A 13,522-nucleotide genomic window follows, 5' to 3' on the forward strand; every position below is an offset into this window, starting at 1 on the left:
GAATGGCATCTAGGGGCTGGCATCCCAGAGGCAGCAATGCAATGCATTCCTGGAAGGCATTCTCGGTGCCATGTCTGGCCTACAGAGATCTTTTCAGGCTGTGCCCTCCTCTTTGATGGCAGCCATGGTCCTGGTCTTTCCGTCCCCCCCTCCCACTACCTCTACCCTTTCCAGCACCCCACTCCCTTCGCCTATCCCAAGCACACATACAGACAGCCATGCACCAAAATCAACACACATGAAGCACACAGAGAAACACATACATCCACCACACATAAGCATACTAAACAGGCACCTGCATCCACGTCCAGCACACCTACACCTCGCACCACCACTCCCTCTACCTCCACTCCCAAACCTGTCTCCAAAACCCCTCCTGCTGCACCTAGAAACTTTTCCTTTCCCATGTTGACACGTTTGAACTCACTGGCCCACCCTGTCTTATCCTTAAATGTTCCCTTGTCCTCACCAAATCTACTCCTTCCTCTTCCAAGCCCTGTCCATTCTGCCCTTCCCATTCCTGTGCCCCTTCTCCAGAGAGGAAGAAGGCCCATGTTGCCCCTGGTCCCTTTGCCGCCCCCCCAGTCCAGGCTCACTCCTCCTCTGTCCAGGTTCCTCTCCAGCACCTATGCCCAAGACCCCCCCTTCCAAACCTGAGTCACCACCCCCATTACCCCTACCCCTGATCCCTGAGGTGCCTGGCTGCCCCATTGATGCCCCTTTCTAAGTGGAAGATTTTTCAATCATAGGAGTCAAGCGTGGCCAACATTTGCCCTTCCAGGACTTGAATTTAGACTGGCCTATGGCCTTGCTTGGACAAATATTATTGCTCCTAAATAATACATTTCAGTGCCCAGCAGACCCGTTGGTGCAAAATTATCCCGTTGTGCAGCGTTTCACTGTGGGGAAGTGGTGTACACTGGTGTGTGCACTGATTCTGACATATGTTTGCATGCATCTGGTAAGTTCATTTTTGGTAGAGTATGTGTCGCTTGGGGTGGTGGGAGGGGGTGCGAGTGCATTGCGGTGTGTGTGTGTGTAATTGTGCCCTTTCCTCCCATGTGTGTTAGGCTACAGTACTTACCGTCGGCGGTCCCGGTCCTGGAGAAATATGGCATGGAGAAGCACTGGCATTATTTCCAACTCTTGCTCCATGTAGGCTTTGGCGTGTTCTGTGGGCCTCAGGTGAGTGTTTCCCTTTACAGGGACAAATTTCCTACCACCCAATGTTCCCCTCAGTCGCCCGGTAACAATGATACCTCACTTGTATAGGTGGGCGAAGTGCCTGTGACAGGGAAGAGTCAAAAACATGTTGAAATTGATGGGGAACCAAAGCAGTTCCAAAAGTGCAGCTTGAAAAATATATTTTTAGGCTGACAAGTGGGGCAGAATTTTTATTGGTATAGATGCGACAATGCTGAGTGATAGGAATTTTGTAGATTCCTGCAGATTACGGAAGGTTCCATCAAAAAAATGTGGGAAAAATGTAAGATTGCCAGCAAAATTTGCAGGGCATTGTGGGCACGAAAAAGGTGCGGGGGTGCATGTGAAGCACACTACCCTGGACTCACCCAGATGTTTAGTTTTCAGATGTGTGCAGGTCTTGTGGATGCAGCCCTCACTATTCCAAGTGGGATGATTTTGGGAGTTAGCCAAGCTCTCATGGCCCAAATGTAAAACCAAAACCCAAAATAATCAATTGTCCTCTTGTTTGTTGTGGGATAACATGTTTTAGTCTGGAGGGGAGAGCTGAAAGACTGTTATCCCCTTCATTTGGGATGGGGGCATAACCATGGCCATACTGGTTGGTAGCCACCAGCCCACAATTTTTTTTTATTCCCTGTCATCTAGTAGGCTTTCTGTCCTCCCCCCCGGGGAGTGGATCGGGGGTAATTGCCCCATCTGCCCACCGGTGGGCAGAACAACTTTGTCCCCACATATTTGGGGTGGGGCTTCTTTTTTTAAACAAATTCTTCCCTTGTGTCCTGGGGGGTGTCTGCCCCCGGGGGGCAGATGAGCCTTACAAAAATAGGCCAGTCTGCCCCCAAAGGGGGCAGAAATGGCCTAAAATAAATTTGCCCCCCAGGTCGCTCCCAATCTGTAAAAAATGAAAATAAAAAAAATCTCTGGTGCCTAGTGGTCTCTGCCCCCTTTGGGGCTGAACGGCCTAAATAAAATGGAGCAGAAATGGTCTAATATGGTCTAAAATAAATTCCCCCCCTAAGGGAGCGACCCTTGCCTAAAGCGTCGCTCCCCTTGCCTAAAGCGTTGCTCCCCTTGAGTGAAACTGACCTAAAAATAAAAATCCCTGGTGTCTAGTGGGGGCAGACTGACCTAATAAAAATAAGCCAATCTGCCCCCAAGGGGGACAAAAATGGCCTAAAGCAATTTCCTTCCCACCCAGGGGAGCGACCCTTGCCTAAAGGGTCAGTCCCCTTATCAATGTAAACAAATTAAAAAATATCCCTGGTGTCTAGTAGCTTCTGCCCCCGAGGGCAGATCTGCCTAATCAATATAGGCTGATCTGCCACCGGGGGGATGAAAAGGCTAAACAAAAAAATTGTCCCTGGGGAGCGACCCTTGCCAAAGGGGTCACTCCCCTTAGGCCAATGTCATAAAAGTAAAATCCCTGGTGTCTATTGGTTTCTGCCCCCCTGGGGCAAGTCGGTCTAATCAATCTAGGCCGATCTAGATGGCCTTAAAATAAATTCCACCCCCTGGGGAGTGGCCCTTGCCCAAGGAGCTGCTCCCCTTATGAGTTGAAGAAAAAAAAAAATCCTGGTGTCTAATGGGCATCGCGATCGGGCTGCAGAAATGCTTACAGAAACATGAAAGGAAAGGAAAGGCCCCATCCTCCCGAGCTGAAGAGAAATGCTTAGCATTTCTTTTCTGCATCGCACTGGAAGCGTGCTTCCAGCACGATGGGAGGTGACCATCTGATGAGGTCAGCACGCAATCACATGCTGACATCATCAGACATCAATAGGGGATCAGGGGGATTGGGGTGGAAGGGGAAGTGATTCCCCTTCCATCTCTGATGTGGGGGTGTGGGTGGGTGGCCCATGGGGGAGCGCTAGTGCTCCCCCGTAGGCTGAATGCAGGACAAACTGGGCTCGTCCTCGGCACACAGCAATCGTGGCGGAGCCCAGCTCATCCCAGGCACCCAGCAGGTTAAAGGGATGCTCCTATTGTTTTCAATTGGCCTCTGTGTGCTTTGCAGGATTCCCGTAAAAGATTTTGACTCTAATCCTGCAACGTGCAGGACTAGTGTAACAAATTATGATGCTAGTACCTCTGACTACCACCATGGTGCACCGTATTTTAAATACAGCACACACATGGTGGCATTACGGTCTCACTAAGGGGGACAAGAAAAAGTGGCACTGCACTCGGTGCAGCACCACTTTTCATTATTCTGCCCCAAAATCACAAAAGAAACTGAGTCACAGGAAAATTCTGCTCAGGGTGTTATTCAATATTGGTCTTCGCTAAAGTTCATTTATCAGAGATCACTGTGGTTCTTCATCAAAAACAATCAGCATCCTCTCAGATCATAGACTTCCACATCATTATCCTCTGATTTTGTTTGTACAAGATATGATAAGTCAGGGACCACATTTTTGGAATACTCATGACACTCTTCATGTCTCCCAGCTGAAGCCTTTTGTGCCTAACCATTTTCCTAAAAATGATTGTCCTTCTCTTCTTATGATGGATGGAGAATCAGAACACAAGGTCAGTGAGATCTGTGATTTCTAATTTCCAGAGGTTGATTACTGTTCTTCATTCCCTGAAAAGGCTATCATGCTAGTGAAGATTCTTGGCTTCCTGCCAGTTCAGTTCAAGCCCCTAGATTGGTTTGTCATATTTCTATAGCCTTACCTGACAAGCTTGGGGCCTCAGGGCGGGGGTATACTGTTGCAACTGCAGCATCTCAGCCATTTGGGTACACAAGCACTGCATAATGTGCATGGGCCAGCGGTTCATGAAACTCAGAAAGCACCTCAAGAAGCTAATAGCTGTGGGGTGTGACTCTCACTCACATAATGCTACTTTCCCTCATGCTACTAGCTGCTTCTTTTTGCTCCTCCAGGTCCAAAATGACAATCACCTGCCTGAAGGATTCATCTATATTTTAAAGCTATCCCACACCTAGCCCAGTTCAAGTTTTCATTCTATCTTATTTTCCTTTTCCAACATAGCTATTTCGTCTTTGGTTAAATTATGTTAAGTTTGATGTAATTTCCTTTTCCTGTTCTTTTGCTAAATGGGTGCTTCAGTCTGGTTGGAGGGTGCATTGCAACAAAGGAATGTTCCTTTTATTGATTCCTCACTTCTTCCACTTGCTGACCCTGATTCTTCACTCCAGAAGAATTCTGTAGTTTGACTCCTGATTTCAGATTATTTTCAATCTTTAGAAATCTTCAGTCAGCAAGGAGGGTATTTAGGCACCTGGATTTTGTCTCCTGAAAAGGTGCCAGCTTTTCAAGGGTACTTACCTACCACATATTCCAGTGTGTGATGACATTGTGGCTTCAGGAAACAGTCGCCCTTACTTGAGGCAGCAGAAAATCCATATTGCCAGTAAGTTTTCTGCCAGAGCACACATAAATAAAGTGAAAAAAGTTTTAAGGCATAGTGTTTGTACTTGAAAGGTCTCCTTCAGTAGAAAACCTATACTTGACAGAAAGTACACAGCTTAGCACTATTACCACACATTGGTGGGTGGCAGCTTAAAGAGCTCTAGCTTGTGGGGGGGAGAAAAACTGAAATATATTTCATTATTCCATTGAAGCAATGTAGTGCAGCAACTTTGGTTGCTGTGTTGCATTGTTTCACATTTTAGTAACTTTTCCCCATAGTGTTGGACTGCCCTTCATTTCTGTGGTTCTGGTTGAACAAGCTGGATGAGAGTTTTAGCATTTACGGATTCCTGGTATACATGTTGTTTGGGCTACCCAATACAAAATATACCCAACACACTCTCAGCAGATGGCACAGGTGCTGCTTGCGGCTAGGTAGGTTATCATTCCCCATTGGGCAAAATGTGTATACCAGATATGAGGGAACCTGAAACTGTGGGAAGTGCTAAGTATAGAAAAACAGCGCAGGTAACTTCAGGTTTGAGGGCACTTACATATCTCAGGTATTTCAGGGTAATCAGGCTAGTTCCATCAGCTATTTCTCCTTTTGGCTGAATGTGGCATGTATAAGTCAGACAGAGGGATGTTGAGAAGCTGTCAATTGTGAAAAGCTGTTGCATGGAAGGTTAAACGTAGCAAGCAGATGTTGTTGAGGAGGTAAGTGGGTTAGTTAGGAAGTTGCGTATATGAGGAAGCTGATGAATTTATTTTTATTGGAATAATAACTGATTACTCACCAACCAGTCCGTGTATGTAGTGAGTAGCTTGTATCCACAGGAGGGGGCCAGGCATATAAAAGGTATTGATTACCAGAACTCTCACATGTGGGACAGAAACAGAGTACTGGTTCTGAGAAATAAGTGCTGATGGTGCCCAATGGAAATCAATGGCAACAATAAACTACCCAAGCTGCCATGAAATCTCCAATTACAAACCTAGGGAAAGGAGACTCTTAGAAGTTATGAGTTCTTGTCAAGTCCTGATTAGTAGTGCAATCTAAGTGCTACAGAGAAGCCTTGGTGAGGAAATGTGGGACTGCGGTGAGATTATTCGCTGGCATACGGCCACATATTTGGAAACATGAAAAATACATTTTACTTAAAAAGTCAAATTTGACATTTTTGAAGGGATGATGTCCACTGGATTGGTAACTCTGAATTTCAAAACTTGTGTGGTGTTGCAGAACATTTTCTATCCTTGATGGTAGCCCTAAATATCTGTAGTTGTTTGGAAAGTCTATACAATGTCTCTTGTGTTTGAGCAATGTTGTTATTGCCATCTCAGGGGCCATGTTATAGGTTTACTAAAAATGTGTCATTTTGAGTGTGATAAGCAAATTGAGGCACTTAGTGAGCCAAGGTGTACCATAGGATATTACAGTTGACTGACAAGCAACCATGGCTGGTAAACAACATGTCATTCATGCCAGTCAGTAAGAGGTTCTATCATGGTTGTGTAAATGTTGTAGCTTTATGCTTCAGTGGATGATTGTAGATTGTTAGTAGTCAAACTCGAAATGAGATTCCATAATGGCCAATTCAAGAAATGTGTAACATTTGGAGGCAATTAAAAGCTCACAAACCATATTCCTCCTCAATTGTTTAATTTCCTCAGAACCTGGCAAAGGAAAATGTTTTAAATGAGCAAGAATCATGTCCCTATGTCTCTATATTAAGTTGATGTGTGGTACCAGCCACAGACTCATCCACTATTTCTCAAGAAAGGGTGCCATGGTACAAGCCTAAAATGTTAGTGAGTGATACATACAACAATATGACACATAAAAAAGCCAGATCTTCATTGTTTTAAACTGCTGAAAGTCAGTTTTAAGACAAATTAATGGGGCAAGGTCAGTCCATGTCTTTGTAGCAAGGCAAGCGAAAGCACCCCATTCACACACAGGCTGGAGCAGAAGCACAGACTAGAAAGAAGTCCTGTATTAGATGAGAGTGACATCCTCTTGGAAACATGAATACTGATCTTGAATTCTCTGCTTCCCCTACATGCTTGTTACATTTTAGAAAGTAACTTCTATAAAAGGAAAGGCAGCTCCTAGGTCTCCCTTCCCATCCTGTAGCTTACTTGAGAGACTCTGATATGCCTGAATCCTAAAATTTCTTGGGAGGAAAAGAAGAAGAACAACACAGCATGTATTTAACTTATACTTTGAATTTTTTTTCAGAGGGATGGGAGGAAGTTGAGCATATTCAGTATCTTCAAGAATGGAGAAATGTAGTCCTATTGTAAAGCAATCAGGTCCTCCAATTAGCTATAAATTAATTCTACAATTTCCTAAAAGTGGCACCGCATTTTATTTTTCACATGGCAACAATAATTGTTTATTCTGTCTAGAAAAAACACATCTAAAAACTTCTTTCATAGGTACAATTGCTTAATTGTTGTCTGTAAGACATCCAACGTTTTGGTCTGGAACATGTTTATTAATTTTTTACTGAAATGCTAGTATTTTTACTTTTTTCTTTGAAAGTCACTTGCTGGATTCTCAGTGCTGGTATTTTTCCTTAATGCACATTGAAAGTTTGAAAAGCACATCCTATTAGATTCAGTTAATTGCATGTAAGTGCAGGTATTATATTTTGCAGGCAGGCAAGCACAGAACTTGCCCATTGCTTGCCACAAGGTTGTTGGGGAGAGAAAACAGGCTTTGCTTTTGAATGGCCTTACAGGGACCTTAGTGTAAATCTACAGATGGTAATGTTTTCTGTGGGTTCTGAAGGAGCTGCCTTTAGGAGTGTGAATGAATGGAGTCCTCACCAGAACTTTAAAGTGGCACAACTGAGCTCAAATATTAGACTAACTATATAGTTCCTGCTGTTTTAAGAAGGAGCCTGAGACCAAAGGGTCACTAATTCATTCAGCATTGCTTACCATGGATGCCTTTATTGAGTATATTTTTTCTTAACTTTTAGGGTTGGCAAAGGGTTGTGATGCTTTTAAAAAATGTAGGGTTTGGACCGTAAGGGAGCAAGTCATGGATACCTTGGAGTGAGAGTCATGAGCCAGTGTAGGGATATCCACTCATTTCTGCTTTGATTACTAGAACTAACTGTGTCATGCATGTGAGTATTGAAATAAACATGGAATCTGCACATCATAAAGATGTTCAGTTCAACAGAGTCTGCAGAGACAGGGAAGGAACTGCTGTAATCTGTGTGAGAGAGGGGTAATGGCTGCCCACAGAAGCACACCTTGTGTATGATTCTTGAAAAAGATATCAGGACACCTGACCTCTTGTTTAACCTTTAGGAATGAAAAGGCAAGAGGAAGATCTCTTCCAGTGGAATAGATGGGTATCGGGTTGGAACTGGGATGGACCTGGTTGTGGTACAGACTCTTTGTTGGAAGTTGTATATTAGTGTAAGAACTCACTTTCACGCACTGTGAGCTTGCATCCTGAAGGAGGACTCTCAGGTGGAGGGCTGGGGACTTGGATGTAATGGTGTCAAGAACTGATTTGACACAACTTGAGCCATATTGCAGTAGCTCACCATGTGGATGTCAGCTTACTTTTTCTGCACCGTAAGACATAGATCCAGAGCTTGTCTCTGTGAATTTTCACATTTTCAACAGTGTTTTGTTCCCAAAAATGATTTTCTGCATTACTTCAAATGTCTCCTCTGAGAAGTCAGATATGAAGTCATGCTGCTCCTTTCATAGGCTAATGTCAAAATCAGACCCTCAAAATATCTAGGACCAAAGCAAGACTCAGTGGAACATTGTAAATGCAGCTTCACACACACTAGGGCCATCAAGAAGAGAAACTCTTCATGCCATGCACAAGTGATGCTGGTCATGGTCCGCCTCAAAGTTGCATGCTTCTCACTCCTCTAAGTGGTCAAAGGAGAAGAGGAAGAAGAGGAGAAGTGACAATGATTCACCTCAGTGTCACTTAAGGTCATGAGGTAGGTGAAGTTGACTGACTCCACATGCAAATGAGTCCAACTCAGAGCCAGAGTTAGTGAATGCCAGTCTGTCAGTGGAAGTTTGACTAGGGGTGCCACTGCCTCCTCCAGTGCTTTCTCCAGTGCTTGTCCTAACTTCTGTCCCAACTACTCTTCCAGTTCCCCTGCCAGCTCCAATGCCACTCAGAGCTTTGTTTGCAGGTACTTGAACATCCATGTAATCTATCTATGTGGAGACTTGAACATATCTAAAATCAAATACTATCTCTGTGATTGGACTTGAATGTCAACATTTTCACACATTGTCTCTGTGTGGATGTGAACATTATCTTTGCAAACTATGTTTGTGGTACTTGAACTAGGGGTGTGCATACTAATGTAATTTTCTGTGCAGAATTATGTAGAATTACACAAGATTACACAGAATTATGAGAGGAGCGTAATCCCGCATTTAGCACTATTTTCTTGCAGGCTTGCATCCAAAATGGACCAGATAGTACATTTTGCGCTAAGAAAAAAGAGCTAAATGCAACATAACATGAACATCAACAGCAAGCAGCCCCTTGCACATGCTAAATCTGCTGTTCTTGTGCTCATGCAGTTGGAATTTTGCCCCAGAAATAATCTCAATATGCGAGCAGGTGTGACTGCATACTTTTCACGAATTTTGCTTCACAAAAGTAACACAGAATTACCACAATTACTCCAATTACTCCACCCTAATTAAAATTTAGCCCAGGCCCAACCTGAACATCCCAATAATAACATGGTATCTCCATGGTGAATCTTGGATGTCCACTCCGATTATGTTACCCAGTGGTAAAGCATAGGGAAAATTCAAAAAGTTTATTAAACTCAAGAAAATGTGTAAACATATTTGCATGCTAAAAATTAATGTAAATTAATTGTATATAATTATTTTAAATGTAGAACAAAATAAAAATGCTGCAAACCTGTCAACTTAACTTTGAATTAAATATTTCATAAATATAAATGCCCTAAATTACATATTAATATTTTACTGAAGCTCCCATCTAGAGAAAACAAATCTTTTTTTTACTATGCATTTTTAACTGTTAAGAGTGATGTTTAGAATTAAGTCATTCAATTATATTTTTAAAAAATGTAACATTAATTTATAAATTAAAAATAGCTTGTTACTATATTTTGTCATTAAATAATTAAAAGAAGTTGTAGTTGTAGGTTTTGTAAAGCAAACTACATTTATTTATATGTTTCACTATTTTAAATAATTTAATTACATTTAGCATTATTTCCTATGAGGTTTTGTTTTAAGTCCCTCTTACCATAATTTAGAAAGAGGGTGTTGAAGTACCAGTCTTTGGCCATATGTAGTGATGGACTTACTCCAGCTCTGAGCTGGAGTAATTTACTGCTGTCTTTGGTCCCTTCTTGGTTGTAGTAAATTTAGAAGTGTAGTTTGTGAATATCAACTGGCTTACTCGTTTATCTGTGGGTACTTGTCTCTCCCTAAACCTCTCCCTATCCCTTCATAAATCTCACCTTGGTCCTCCCTAAACCCCTCCCATCCAGTAGCAAGTAAGTTTGAGATTTACACTTGTATTAGCATCCTGCAGTACTTTAATAGTACTATTGTAGTACTACTAAACGTACTACAAAATGCTGGTTGTGAATAGGCCTTTCTGTGTGGGTACTTGACCCTCCCTAACAAATTATCTATGTGGGAATGTCGACATTGCTATGAACACACACAATCTTTGTGAGGACTTGAACATAACTTCATACACCATCTCTCTGGAGACTTGAACATTCCTATAGTATTACAATATCTCTGTGTGGCTTTGAACACTATTATCACCACACACTATTATTGTAGGACTTGAAAATCTCTATAATCATAAACATTCTCTTTTGAGACTTGAACACCACAACAATCCCTCAATATCTGTGTGTAGACTTGGACATGCCTACAATTGCACACTGCCTCTGTTTGGGCCTGGAGATCATTAACTTCACACAATGTGTGGGGACTTGAACATTATCTTTACACCTTACTGCTGTGGAGACCTGAGCATGATTAACTTCACACATTATCTCTGTGGGACTTCAACATTCCTATAATCAGAAATGCTGGGGATAATTAGGAGTTTGGCGGATGGAAACACCCATCTGCTAAACTCCTGATGAGGAGACTGCCAATGAGGTGGCGGACTCCCCATGCGGCATTGTTGTTACTGTCTCAAAATGGAGTTGGTGGCAATGGTACCGCATGCAGGGTCCACCAGCACCCTTGAAATGCACTGCAGACAGTGCGCATTTCAAGACTGCTCGGCAACGGGGCCCCTGCACTGCCAATACCATGGCCATGGGCAGCGCAGGGGCTCCCCTGTAGCCCCCTGCATTTATTTTCCCCCAACTTTTTTGTGGCAGTCAGACCATCATGAAAAGGCTGGTGGAGAACAAGGTTGGTTGTAATCAGCAGGGGGCACTGAGTTTGGCACAGGACAGGCTAATTACAACCAAGACTTTGTCAGCCTGTCAGGATTACTGATCCTGGCAGTGATGGTGATAGTGGTAGGTTGACGGGTCTGCCTACTTACCTCAGAATTTGGTGGTTGGACTGTAACAGTCTTAGGACCTCCAGCCTCGTAATAAGGCCCTATGTCTTTGGGGCCTAGAACAACACTGGAACATGCCACTTTAAACTCAATATCTCAGGATCATCATTATCTTCACATATTGTCTTTGTGGAGACTTGTTTATTATCTTTATGCACTATTTCTCAAGGGAAGTGAACATAATTGTCTTCACACACTATCTCTAAGGAACTTAAAATTCACAATACCCAGATATTCGCTTGAAAATCATTATTTTCAAAGTCTATCTGTGAGGAGACTTAAACAATGAATTTCCCCATTTTTTCAGTGGGGACCGGAACACAATTGTCTTCACACACTCTCTCTTTGGGGACTTGAACTTCACAATAATCACACACTATCTCTGTGGGGACTTGAACATTACTATAGCTACACATAATCTCTATGAGAACCTGAACATCACTATAAACCCACACTATCTTTACAGGGTCTTCAACACCACTATATTCACACACTTTCTCTATGGGGACTTGAACATTGCTAAAATCACACACTATCTCTGTGAAGACTTGAACATTCCTATAATCAAGGTTTATTTATGCTTGGAAATCAACATAATTATCTTCACACACTATCTGAATGTGAATGTGAACATTGTCTCTACACCATATTTCAGTGGGGATGTGAACATGATTGTCTTCACATATTATCTGTGTGGGGACTTAAAAATCACAATATTCACACATTATCTTGTGGAGGTTGCAAATCATTGCCTTCAGCGGGGTTGTGAACACAATTATCTTCACACACTATCGCTATGGAGATGTAACCGTCGCAATAACCTCTCACTATCTCTGTAGGGACTTGAACATCATTATACTCACACACAATCTCTGTCTGTATTGACTTGAACAGCACTTTAATCACACGCCATCTCTATGGTGACTTGAACATCACTTTAAGCACACACTATCTTTGTGGGGACTTCAGAGTCACTATAAATATACACTATCCCTATGGGGACTTGAACATCACTATTATCGCACTCTTTCTATGTGGGGGACTAGAACCTCACTACATTCACGTACTATATGGGGACTTGAACATGATTGCCTTCAAACACCATTTTTGTGGAGACTTGAACATTCCTATAATCACACACAGTCTATGACTGGAAATGAAAATCATTATCGTCACACTCTATCTATGTGGAGACTTAATCGTTGTCTTTACTCATTATTTCAGTGAGGATGTGAAACAAATTATCTTCACACACTATCTCTATGGGGACTTAAGAATCACAATAACCCCACACTATCTCTGTAGGGACTTGACCATCACTATAATCACCCGCTGTCTTTATGGGGACATACAGATTCCTGTAATCACAAATTACCTATGTTTTGACTTGAACATCCTGATCTTCATATTCTATCTTTTTGGAAACTTGAACAATGTTTTACACACTATTTCAATGGGTACTTGAAAAACATTGTCCTTATCCACAATTTCTTTGGGGGCTTGAACATCACAATAACCACACGCTATCAATGTGGAGACAATAACATTCCTATAAATATACACATACTCAGTTTGGATATGAACATCATTATTTCACACACTCTCTTTGTGGGGACTTGAACACTGTCTTTACAAAATATTTCAGTGGGACTTTGAAGACAATGATCCTCACACACTATTTCAATCTGAACATGAAGTACGTTTACTGAAATAATATATTTATGTGGACTTGGACATGATTACCTTCACACACCATTTTTCTGAGGCCATGAACATTCCTTTAGTCATACACTATCTATATGTGAACTTGAATATCATTATCTTCACATTGCCTCTCTGAGTACCTTTGTTAAGGCTGACACAATTGCTGTAGAAACTATAGTTTTACTATGATTACAAATTACCTCTATGGGCATCATCACACACCATCCCTATGGAGTGACCATAATCACCAATGTGTGTATACATCACACACCATCACTACGCAGGCACGGACCTTACATGTCATTTCTAGGGAGACGTGGTATAACAGCTAGTGTAACAAATATGTAAATAAACAAACTGTGAGTTACACTTGGCCACAATGCTTGATTCCATCTGTTAATTTCTCTACTTGTTAGGTCCCTTATCTGTGTGCCAAGTAATGGGTTAAGTGCACTGTTAAGCATCTGTCTGTAACCATGATATACAATGTTTTAGACAACTTATTTGAATTATCCATTTTTGTGTATCCCTAGGATGTGTGCAGAACTTCATATATGAATAGATTTGACTGTATTCAATCACTATTGATAATTATGGAGTAGGTCCTGGCAAGGATGGTAGCATATGTGCAAGTCCCCAGAAGGACAGTTCT

This window comes from Pleurodeles waltl, chromosome 4_2 (genome assembly GCF_031143425.1).
Source record: "Pleurodeles waltl isolate 20211129_DDA chromosome 4_2, aPleWal1.hap1.20221129, whole genome shotgun sequence".
Taxonomy (NCBI): domain Eukaryota; kingdom Metazoa; phylum Chordata; class Amphibia; order Caudata; family Salamandridae; genus Pleurodeles; species Pleurodeles waltl.